This window comes from Bos javanicus, chromosome 10 (assembly GCF_032452875.1).
Source record: "Bos javanicus breed banteng chromosome 10, ARS-OSU_banteng_1.0, whole genome shotgun sequence".
Lineage (NCBI taxonomy): Eukaryota > Metazoa > Chordata > Mammalia > Artiodactyla > Bovidae > Bos > Bos javanicus.
In genome coordinates this window covers 75595580-75608436 of record NC_083877.1, presented here as the reverse complement: position 1 = coordinate 75608436, position 12857 = coordinate 75595580, and the positions used below count along the sequence as shown (strand labels likewise).

Here is a 12857-nt window from a genome sequence, read left to right as displayed (position 1 = left end):
GTGACACAGTTAATATATGGCAAAGCAAGGATTTGAACCAGGGTCCATCTGACTTCAGAAGTTATACTCATAACCATTGCACAATATCACAGACATTTCAAAAATTCACTTGTCCTTTAGTACTTATGCACCCTGGAGTATTACTCGAGATGAAGACTCCAGTAAATTACATTTTATACTATCAGCATGTGGAGACCATTTTCGGTTCTGCTCTATTCCAGGGTCATAAACGATCAGGTTCATAGTCTTCCAGATTGACGACTTCTCTTTTCTTATACCCACCCTTAATTCCCTAAAAAAACAGAAGAAAAATGATTTGGAATGCAGGGACAGTAAGAGAATGAAATCATTCCTTCATCGTGGAACTCACCACATTAACAGTAAGCTTATAAGGTTCAGCAAGCATATATAACCTGAAAGAATATGTTGAATCATTTCAAAACATACTTTCCCAACTCAAACCAGAAATCAACAGCTGTTGCTAAGAAAACACACAGCCAACCGTGAGACAACATGATGACTCATGAAAGGAGCAAGCTTACCTTCCAAGTCTCAGAAACCATCACGAGCACAGTCTTGTAACCAAACTTTCAACCTGTGGTTATAGATTGAGAGTTTCTTTTCACTTGGCTCAGAAGGAAATATAATCAGTTCTGGACTAAACACTATTTATAAAATTAATTATTACCCAACTTAATTGGAACTTTCTCTGATGAAAAAGAGTACAGAAACTACAAAGGTAACATACTTTCTTTTAAACAAAGGCCTATTAACGGAGGAAAATTTTTTACTCGATGCCATCAAATGAGTAACTACAAAAGACAGTCAAACAAGAGATTGCTAGTTACCTATTTTCTTTGTCAACATACTAGCACAAATAATAAAACATGCCTTTAACTGCTTTATAAACAGACTATATAGTAAATCCTCTTGTTTACTTTCTGAACCACTAACAATTTTTAACCAAAAGTTCCAGCATGCATTATTTTATCAAACAATCTCATCAAACGTTGACTATAGCCCGCCATAGTACCAACGATTTAGATGCATGAGTTGTTGCAGGGTTTTTTCAGGTTTATTTGAGGGCATGGGGAACAATCCTGAACAGCTTTATTTATTTTGTTGCAATTTACACTTCAGATAAAATTATTTCTTACTAATCAGCATTTTTTAAATGAAAATTAGCTAACTCCTACAGTGTGCTTGCTCAGTTGCTCAGTTGCATCTGACTTTGTGACACTATGGACGGTAGCCTGCCAGGTTCCTCTGGTCCATAGGATTCTCCAGGCAAAAATACTGGAGTCGGTTGCCATGTCCTCCTCTAAGGGATCTTCTCAACCCAGGGATCAAACCTGCATCTCCTGAGACTCCTGCACTAGCAGGTGGATTCTTTACCACTGAACAACCTAGGAAGCCCCAGACTCCTACAGTCTGATCCTTTAATTAACATATCACTCAAACCTGAAGAGCTCAGGTGTATTACAATCGGCTTTTCCTCAGAATACTACAATTAGTCCTCCAAAGTCACAGTGGGAGAAAACAGGTAGTATATCTGCGTAAGTTAATTCTGTTCCCTTTCTCAAAACATGAACTATCTCATAGCCTAAACAGGTTATGTCTAACCTTGGTAAGGAGACTGTGTGTAGCACAAGCCAGAATCAAGATTGCCAAGAAAAATATCAATAACCTCAGATATGCAGATGATACCATCCTAATGGCAGAAAGTGAAGAGGAATTAAAGAGCCTCTTGCTGAAAGTGAAAGAGGAGAGAGAAAAAGTTGGCTTAAAACTCAACTTTTAGAAGGGGACAACAGAGGATGAGATGGCTGAATGGCATCACTGACTCGATGGACGTGAGTCTGAGTGAACTCCGGGAGTTGGTGATGGACAGGGAGGCCTGGCATGCTGCAATTCATGGGGTCGCAAAGAGTCAGACACAACTGAGCGACTGAACTGACTGACTGAAAACTCAACATTCAAAAAACAAAGATCATGGCATCAGGTCCTATCACTTCATGGCAAATAGATGGGGAAACAATGGAAACAGTGACAGACTTTATTTTGGGGGGCTTCAAAATCACTGCAGATGGTGACTGCAGCCATGAAATTAAAGCAGAGACATTACTTTGCTGACAAAGGTCTGTCTAGTCGAAGCTATGGTTTTTCCAGTAGTCATGGATGGATGTGAGAGTTGGACCATAAAGAAAGCTGAGCACCAAAGAATGGATGCTTTTGAACTGTGGCATTGAATAAGACTCTTGAGAGTCCCTTGGACTGCAAGGAAATCCAAGCAGTGCATCCTAAAGGAAATCAGTCCTGAATATTCACTGGTAGGACCAATGCTGAAGTTCCAATACTTTGGTCACCTGATGCGAAGAACTGACTCGTTGGAAAAGACCCTGATGCTGAGAAAGACTGAAGGTGGGAGGAGAAGGGGACGACAGAGGATGAGATGGTTGATGGCATCACTGACTTGATGGACATGAGTTTGAGCAAGCTCCAGGAGTTGGTGATGGACAGGGAAGCCTGGTGTGCTGCAGTCCATGGGGTCACAAAGAGTCAGACATGACTGAGTGACTCTACTGAATGTTTACATAGGAGTTCATTTCACTAATATCTCTGCTTTTGAATATATTTAAAAATTTTCATAATAGTGTTCTAACATCTAATTGACTTTTGCTCCAGTGTCAGACAAAACTTTACCATTTTGGATTTCTATTTTACCCGCATAACTACTCACGTTTGACAATTCATTAGTGCCAAAATAGTTCTTAAAGTACCACGTGGTAAATATCACATTTCTAAATCATATTTGTAGAAACTAGGACCCAGGGGAAAAAATCTCAGAGATCATCTAATTCCCTGTGCCAGTGGTTCACAATCTTGTGCATGCATCAGAATCACTTGGAAGACTTGTTAAACACAGATCGCTGGGCCTCACCCTCTACATTTCTGAACCAGTAGGTTTGATGCTACTGGTCCCTGGACCACACTTTGAGAACCACTGCTCTAAGCTTACACCCATTGCCTAGTTCGTATCTCCACTGCAGTGATCACCAATTACCACATTGGAATGCATGCTCCTGTGCTTATGGGCCCTTTTCTTAAAAGAGAGTTGGCTTTCAAAGGGCAGGAGACATAAATTTTCATCAATGTGCCAGAGCCCAGATTCAACAAACATTTACAAAGTAAGTTAATTTGCTGGATGAGTTAAGTTTTCCCAGTCATTTATAGTTGAGTGTTTGTCAATGTATTAACCTTCAGAATAGGAGTACATTTACACATACCCAGATGGAAAGGGTACCCACTCCATCCTCACTGATAAAGAAGACTAAAAGTTAACTAAAACCAGAGCAACAAATAGGAAATTCTGGCGAGTTCTAAGAACTGCATCTCAGATTGGAGTTTTCAACCAAATATGGACACTGACAAGCAGAAGCTTCAAGTTCACTTTGTCAAATGTGTTACTCTGACCCAAGTAGCTATAACCAAGTGCTTTTTACCCCGTATACCATCGGAAGAAAGAAATGCTTTGAAAGTTTCTCAGGGTCTGGATAATGTCAGCATGGGAGGACTCACTCCTGAAATTTCCCTTTTTCTAATGCTGCCCTAAGGAAAGAAAAGACAGCACACTCATCAATACCTGCATAGAGATCTCCAAGTCCAGGTGTTCTGAATCTTGTAAGACCCCACAGTATCCTGAAGTATCTATTACAGCAATGATCAGCTCAATGACAACTCAGTAATTTAGTTTAAGAAAATGAACTATGCTCTGATTTCCAAATTTCACTACTACTTTAATGTTTACACTAAAATTACAAGTTAGAATATATACATATTCATAAAAATGAATCCAATAAACTCAATATGTATAATTTATTTTCACTTGAAAATAGCAAAAAAAAGAATATAACCTGTGCAAAACATGGGTAATATATGATGTTTTAGGTTTTAGATTCCTTTAAAAAATAATTGACTGTTCAAACAAAAAACAGTAATGTAATGTGGGATCAATAACAGACAAAAAGTTAAATGTATAACAATATCACAAAGGTTAACAGAGAGAAATGGGAATTAACTATTCCAAGGCTCTCACGAGGTAATGACTGTACATGGGGTCGTATAATATAATACCTGAAGGTAAACTGTGGTAAGTTATCAACCCAAGAGCAAACACTAAAATAACAAAATAAAGAATGATAGCTAGGGAATTCCCTGGCACTCCAGGGGTTAGGACTCCAGGCTTTCACTGCTGAGGGCACTGGTTCAATCCCTGGTCAGGGAACTAAGATTCCCAAGAGTCAAATTAAAAAAAAAAAAAAAAAAAAAGGACTGTTAGCTAATAAGCAAAAAATAAATAAATAAATTATAATGATAATAAATTCAATTAATCCAAAGACAGAAAAAGAGAAAAAAGGAAATAAAGATAAGAAAAACACGTAACAAATAGCAAAATTATACATTTAAAGTGAACTATAATCAATAATCGCTTTAAATATAAATGGTCTAAATACCAGAATTAAAAGTCAGAGATTGTCACATGGAGAAGAAGCATGACTCTCCACTCCTTAAATGTGGGCTACACATAGTAACTTCCATCTCAAAAAGTACAGGACAGAATGCAGAGAAAAGAGCAACTTTACAGCAGGGAAACCTGACAAGCACTGCCTCAGCTAAGTAATCAAGGTTAGCATGAATAGTGATGCTCTGTTGATGGAATGCTCTCTTGACATGGAATAATTAGAATAAATATTGTTTTCAAGCACATACAAAACATCCTTTTCAAGCACACAGTAAGGAAATAATAATAAAGATCAGAGTGAAAATCAATTAAATAGAAGATAGAAAATATAAAGAAAACTAATAGCCAAAACATTGAGAAGGTCAATAAAATCGCCTTTGGTTTCTTTACCTTGACACTACTGACATTTTGGCTGAATGAGTCTTTGTTGAGATGATCTCTCCTGTTCATTGCAGATCTTTAGCAGTATCCCTGGCCTTGACCCACTAGATGCCAATAGCAAATGCCTGCCCCCCCCCCTTCCCCAAGACACTGTCTCCAGACATTATCTCATCTCCAAAACTTGTCACGTGTTCTAGTGGCAGTAAACTTCAACCCATATCCCACTCCATAAACAAAATTTAACTCAAGGTAGATGTACCAAAAAGTAAAAAGAAAGACTTCATGGTTTTATATTCTCTTATAGTTTTTCTACAAGTTTTATAACTCTTAGGGAAAAAGTCTCTGTGATCTTGAGCGAGGCAAAGATTTATTAGGTATAACACCAAAAGTGTAATTCCATAAAATAACTGATAAATCAGACTTTATTAAAACTCCTGATCTTCATAGATTTGTTAAGAGAATGTAAGATGAGCAACAGATTGAAAGTAAATATTTGCAAATCACATATCTGATACAGAGCTTGTATCCAGAATATATAAAAAACTCAAAACTCAATAAGGAAGCAACCAATCCAATGAAGAATGAACAAAAAAATGTAAACAGAAACTTCAGCAAAAAAAGATATAATATGGATGGTAAATAAGCACATCGTTAGTCAGCAGGGAAATGCAAATTAAAACACAATGAGATACCGCTACACATCTAATAGAATGGCTATGACAGCTTAACCATACCAAGTGTTGGCAAGGATGCACAGCAACTGGAACCCTCACACACTAGTTTGGGAATGTCTGGGAAAGTATGGAAGTTTCTTTAAAAGTTAAACATACGCCTACCATATGACCGAGCCATTCTACTCCTAGACATTTACCCAGGGAAAATGAAAGCAGATGTCCATATAAAGACTGAATATAATGTGTTTACAGCAGCTTTATTTTTAACATCCAAAAACTAGCAAAAAAGAAAAATGTTTATCAATGGGTGAATGGACAAATAAACTGGCATATATTCATACAGCAGAACACCATTCAGCAATAAAAAATAATCGACTACTGATACACAGAACAACATAGATGAATCTCAAAACAATTATACTAAGTGAAAGAACCCAGACAAAAGAGAAAACATATTATATGGTTCCATGCGAATAAAACTCTGAAAATACAAACTAATCCATAGAGTCAGAGCTCTCATCGGTTGGGAAAGAAGGGTACAGGGTATAGGAAGGGACCAAAGGGAAAGATGATTCATAGGTCTACAAATAAGTCAAAAACGTATCAAATTTAACACTAAACTTATGCAGCTTACTGTATATCAAGTACACTCAATGAAACTGTTTATAAAATTATCACACAAAAACCAGAAAGGACAGAGTTTAAGATAACAATCAAAACAGTACTTAACCTGCAACTTCACAAAGAATTACAAGCTTTAAACATAACTGATTTTACACTATTGCAGACACAATTCTTAATTTGGTGAAGGTAGGAATGGGGGTGCATAACCCAGGTCATTGGAAAATACGAAAGCAAAAACACAACAGTGAGCACACAGTAAAGTCGTGAAGAATGGGCTATGCGTTTGAATGATGTTAAGATTATTTCTTAATTATAGCTAATCTGAAACACTTCATAATTATAAAAAAGGAAAAGCAAATTCATTTTTTTCCAATTTGTCCTGTCCCATTCCCATTCCAGAGGCAGAAATGGATGCTTTCCTCCTCCCAGAGTCCCTGAGAATACATCTTTTCTAGCACTGCCATATGTGTATTGCAACGGCGTGTCTTCACTAGACAAACAGCTCCATCAGAATACAGACTATGTCTTTTGATGCTGGCATAGTGGCTAAATGGGGCTTCCCAGGTGGTGCTAGTGGTAAAGAATCTGCCTGCCAATGCAGGAGATGCAAGACACTCGGGTTAGAACCCTGGGTTGGGAAGATCCCCTGGAGAAGGAAACAACAACCCACTCCAGGATTCTTGCCTGGAAAATTCCATGGAGAGAGAAACTTGGCAGGCTACAATCCAGACTGAGCATGTGCATGCATGCATACACACACACACACACACACACACACACACACACACACACACAAACACACACATGGTGGTTAAATATAAGCAGGATCTGAGAACCTGTTTTCCTACCTATCCTAGGCTGTGCCATTCACCTGCTGGGTAGCTTCTGAAAGTTCCTTCAATTTTATTAACTGTAACATAGGGCCACTAGGGTATACATGAGAATTCACTGTGAATGTATCCAAACCTTCGCCAGTGAGGCCTTGTATGACCTGTCAGCTGATTGCTGCTGTTGTTGTTCAGTCGCTAAGCCGTGTCCCATTCTTTGCGACCCCACAGATTGCAGCACACTAGGCTTCCCTGTCCTTCACTACCGAGTTTGCTCAAATTCATGTCCATCGAGTCAGTGATGCCATCCAACCATCTCAACCTCTGCCATCATTTGATTACCGTTCTTTTTCCCTTGAGTTCTCTCCCTGCAGTTGACAGTGCTCAGCCTCAAGACCTTCTCTCAGGTCCAATCAATCCATGCACCACCAAACTCTTTCCCGACTCAGTACTACCTCCTCAGCTAATCTTCCATGCCTCTCTCCTCTCCTCACCTCCTCACCCACAACACACTGTATGCTACTTGTCTTGGCTTACATGTCACCTGCACAGAGAAGACTTCTTACTATTCACTTCGGAACTCTTGGTTACTCTATGTCTCAGCATCCTGTGGTTTTCTTATTTCAACAAATAGTTTGAGTCCCTACTATATGCCAGGTGTTGACTCTGAGGATGCAGCAGTGAATACAATAGCTCTGATGAGGTGTACAATCTAGTGGGGTGAGACAGAACATAAGCAGAGAAATAAAATACAGAGTGTGTTAGATGATGAAATGGAGGGAGAAAAAATCAGTTATGAAAGGAGAGTAAGGGAGTTACAAGTGGGTTATGATTTTAAATCTGGGGTTCAGTGAAGGTTCATAGAGAATATAACTGAGTAAAGAAGTGAGGGAGATCAGAGAAAGAACCATATAGGTATGGTGGGGCATTCCAGGCAGAGCAAACAGCAAGTGTGACAGCCTGCAGATAGCTAGGAAGCTAGTCTGGCTATAGAAGTATGAGGAAAAAGAAGAGCAGAAAACAAAATCAAGGAGACAGGACTGGGCGGTAAGGATCACATGGGGTAAACACCGAGGCCACTGACCAGCCTTTGCCTTTCACTCAGAGGGCGACTGAAGCCACAGGAAGGTTTTACATAGAAGAGAAGTGGTGTGATCTGATTTACACTTTAAAAACTACTATTAGTTTAGTGATGTCTTTTATGTTCTGCCTATCCTCCCCACCAACTAAGATAAAGGCGGGAACCACAGCTGTCCTGTGCATTATTATAACTCCAGCACCTACCACAATACACTGAAAGCACTCAATAAATATTTATTAGATGGATGAGGTAATCCATGTGAAGCATCTACTGGTACCAAATCAGTATTCTATAAATGGTTAGTACTATTTGAAACTCCAGAGTCCAGCACAGTGGCTGGCACAGGTAAGCATTTATTTGAGTAAATGAAAGAATAATTTTGTGAAATTATTGAAAGTCTTTTAAAGCATATGAGTAAGGACAAATGAAGTAATTGCCTTTAATATCTTCCCTTACCTATCAAGACCTGACTGATCCTGGTTTTGAGCTTTATATTAAATTCTGATATACTATTAAGGGCATGACCCAAGAATAATCCCACTCTGACTCAGTTCTTTAAGCATACTGCAATATTCTACAAACACACTTAGGACGAAAGCAATGAACTGCTTGTAAAATTTCTAACTGGGTAAACTTATTCACATGATTAAAAAAAAACAAAAACAATCAATGTACAAGGTTAAGCTGACCTAAGGTTAAGCTGGTTTGATTTTGATTTTTGTGACTTCAAATAGAGCTCGTAAACTTAAATAAATGGACAGAGAACTAAGGATTTACACTTTTTGCTTATTTTGACATCCCCAGAGTCATCACGGGGGCCGAAAAAAAAAAAAAAACACTTAATGAGGATTACACCTGTTCTCTTCTCCCTCAGGTGCTCCCGGGGGTGGGGGATGTAATGACACAGCTAAGGCCAATCAGTTAATTATCTCAAGAAGAGTCTGGGAGAGTCTCAACAGACTTTTCCAGAAAGGAAAGGTAAGGAAAGAAAGAGTCATGCATTAAAGTATAAAAACACACCAAATGTTCCATCTCATAAAAGGTGAACACTCACCCCGATGATGTTTACAATGGCTCAAGGGCAGGGACCTGAGCGGTGAACTGGCCAGGTGTGGTTCCGGTGTTTAACCCCAACCCTAAAAGTGGTCGAACTCATCCTACTACAACCACAAAATATCTGCAAGGAGTTCTTCGAAGCGCTGGGAACTTTTAGAAAAGCAGGTGAAAGCTGTTTGAAATCAAACTTTTTTTAAAAAGGCGACACCAAAGTGTTGAGCGGCTGGAAAGAACCTCCTGGGTTTGGCTCTGACTTGCCGGTGCATGTACACAATCGTGCCTGCTGGCATCTCGCTCAGACGCTCCCTTCCACTAGGGGAGGGGAAAATAATAACTTTCGGAAATAACAGGCGCCCACAAAGGCAAAGGTTACATAGGACTCCTCAACCTCCATCAAAGAGGGTGGCTAACGTTGTTTGGAATAGCACTGATTTCACACAAGTCTCCCCTCGCTCTTTTTTTTTTTTTTAACAGAAGGAAAACCACCTCAGAAGGAGAAGGTGCTACCGTCAGATGCGCAAGGCAATTTCAGACAACAAAGACCGCAAGCAATCTTTTCGGAATATACAAGCCGAACCGTCCGAGCGGCCCACGCCGCGGAGGCCCTCGGCCGCCGCGGTTCCTCGAGTGCGGGGGCCGGCGGATCCCCGCCCGCCAGTCCTGGGGGACCCTGGGCGAGCCTCGCGCCGCCCCCCTATCTGGCAATCTCCGCGCCGCTGCTCTCTGCCTTCTAGCTCACGCGGCGTTCAAAATCTTTCCCGCCCAAGCGTGACGCGAGGAACGAAAACAATCAGCCGACTGCTAGCTCCCCGGGCCTGGGCCCGACGGGGGCGGCGGGTGGATCCGGGCCGAGCCCCCCGCGCAGCCCCTTTCCCAGGCGGGCGGACCGGCGGGCTGGGGACCGGAGGTGACACAAAGAAGCCGGAGAGACAAACGCCACCCGCTGGCGCTCGCTCCAATCCCCGGAGCGCCCCGCCCGCTGACAAGTTTGCGGCGCCCTCCACGCACCCCGCTCTTCCCAGCCGGGCAAAGTTTCCCGGGCCCGGTTCGGACCCCCGCAGTGGGTCGGGTCCCGTCTCTAGCCGCCCCCTCCCTCAGCTCGGGGACCTGGCTCTCCCTGGCCCCCGCCCCTTTTCCTCCCTCCCGTTCTTCCTCCCTCTTCGCCACAGTCCGCTCCCTCTGGGGCGCACCGGGGTGCAGGGGCCCCGCCGCCGTCGCGCTCACCCGCTGCCGGCCCGGAGAGGGCGCGGGCTGCGGCCAGCCCGGGTCAGCGCCCCGCTCGCCTTGCTCCTTCGATCGCCCCTTTTGCTCGGTCTCCCGCTCGCTTCTTTGGTCCAGCGGAAGGCTCGGGGCGCAGCAGAGCGCGCTCGGCTCCTTGGCGCTCGGAAAGCTGCAAACCACGCCCCGCGCCTTCCCCGCCCGCCGCCGAGTCCCGCTCTCGCCGCTCGGTGGCCAGTGTCGAGCCCGCCCGCGAGCGCCGGAGGCGGAGCAGCCACCTCCCCCCGCACGCCCCGCCGCAGCCCAGGACTGGCAACTTTCCTTCCACGTTCTGGAACATCAGAGAGGCTCTGAGGGAGACGCTAACTCAGAATGCAGGTTAACCACCACCGAGGGTCGGGAGAATGTCACACACTCCCTCAAGCAAGCTTTTCGAGTCGATTTCAGCTAGAAACTTCCCTAACATTCTCGGACTCCTAGGTCTTGGAAGTGGAGGTAAGAAAAGCAGATCTGCGAATTAGATACCAGACCTTGATCAAGTCCGTAAACGTTTATGGACCCTTTGTAAAACGAGAAATTTGGATTAGATGGCCTTTAAGATCTGGTTCAGTATTTCCTATAGCGTGGTCCAGACCTCAGTGTCACCTGGCGGGAAGATGAGGCGCTTGTTTTTAATGCAGAATGCAGGGTCCCTCCTTCCTGGAAGCTGGGGAGTGGAGAACAGCCTCAACCTTACACCGATATATAACTCCCTGGTCTGATACTCAGTCGAAACTGAATCCTCGGGAATCCAAACTGCAAGTGTCAGTTTAATTTTCCAGCAAATTACTCAATGCCTTTGGACTCAGGATGATGTCAGTTGACTCCCACTTACCTCCTGTGCTGCTATTATAGTGTTATTACTAAGGCACTGGAGGTCCTAAATGAAAGGTATTGTATCAACTCACTATCATCACACCGAAGAAGCAGTGACTTTAAAGTATTTCTCTACTGAGTTTGTGTTGCAAATTTATTTTTTTTATAAGTCCTAGTTCATATGTATTATATGGTTCAAGAATCTTGCTTGGATTACTTAGTTAAATTTGGTGCTTATGACCCAAACTAAATGGTAAGAAGCAGAGATTAAGAGGTTTGATAATGCATTCAGTTAACATGGAAAAAAAGTAGCTGAAAATTGCACCCACAATTTGGGACAATTATTTCAAACAGCTGTACCTCTGTAGCAGGATGATTTGGGTAAGTTGTTTTAAAAGCACATTATTTTGATAATAGCTTAACTCTTTAAAAAACTGCATACTACCAATTTACTGCACAATCTATGGCACACTACCAATCCTTGTATTCCAAGAAAATAGTTCTGATAGTATCACTTCTCTTCTTGGACTACATAGGTCTGCATTATTTATTATCAAAGGCTTGGTTCACAACAGTGGTCTATATAACAAGATTTTTCTTGTCCTGGTGTATCTTTCCCATAGTACCATTTTGCCTGATGTAATACATGCAAATCAACCATGGGGTGGAGCAGGTCTCCAGGATTAATGACGTTGTCCACAAAGCATTGTCTGCTATTTTCCTTCTCTGTTCTATTCAATTTGTTTCTATTTTATATTGGTTGCTTCTTTTATAATAAATGCTGCAAAACCATCATGGCAACAGTCTCTGGGGAAGATAATTTCTTCATTATTGTTCCCTTCCAGGCATCTAGGTTAAAAGTCCTCAAAGTGAAAGGACTGTTGTTCCATATTCCATACTGTATCTAGTGCACTTAAGATAGTCCAGAATAAAGTGTCTCAAAATGTTTTCAGATACCCCTAATTAGAGCCTTTTAATTACCTGTAGCATCTCCTAGCCATGCCAATTTAGATATTAATATATACTTTTAAATCCACAAATTAGACTAAGGGCAAGAACACTGAAACAGGTCCTCCACATTTTGAAATAAAAATAAAATGTAATGCTAAGCCAAACAGAGACACACCTGGCTCTTTTGAAATATAACACTAGGCATGTGAACGGATGGCTCATATGCTCATATATCTCTGCCTGGCAGAATAAGGGCTGCCATGAACCCAGCTATGCCCACATTCTCCCATGCACCAAAACACAGATACCATACAATAACATAGTATGATGCCATATTATGTGTCTTAGCTATTATTTACATCAGGCCTTCATATTTATAGCAAAAGATCCACCCACCTCAACAGCCCACCTGAGAGACTTTGCTAGCTCCAACTGTGGGAAGCACAGGTTTTGCAAATTGATCAAACAAAGCACATCTGTGACTAGGCACACAAGCATGCTGTGGCATGTGGTGAGAACTACTGAAGCAGACATTCAAAATATGCTGGCACATTGAACAGAGCAAGACAGAAAACTTGATCTGAGACATTCAAGTGAGTTGGACATCCTGATGCCATTGAAGGAACTAGTCACCTCTCTTTTAAGTTAGGCAACGACTCCTCTTTGAA

General features: G+C 41.8%; 1 protein-coding gene across 7 annotated transcripts in view; it reads right to left on the bottom strand.

Annotated features, from left to right (window-relative positions):
• SYNE2 (spectrin repeat containing nuclear envelope protein 2) overlaps positions 1-10606 on the bottom strand; it is a 326466-nt gene extending 315860 nt beyond the window's left edge. For 6 of the 7 annotated variants that reach the window (XM_061429085.1, XM_061429088.1, XM_061429090.1 and 3 more), the window contains exon 1: positions 10390-10606. The gene's annotated coding sequence lies outside the window, so the exon portion shown is untranslated. Of the gene's footprint in view, positions 1-3503; positions 3610-10389 lie in introns of all 7 variants that reach the window. The other variant, XM_061429086.1, reaches the window with a different exon arrangement.
• Positions 10607-12857: the final 2251 nt, after the last annotated feature.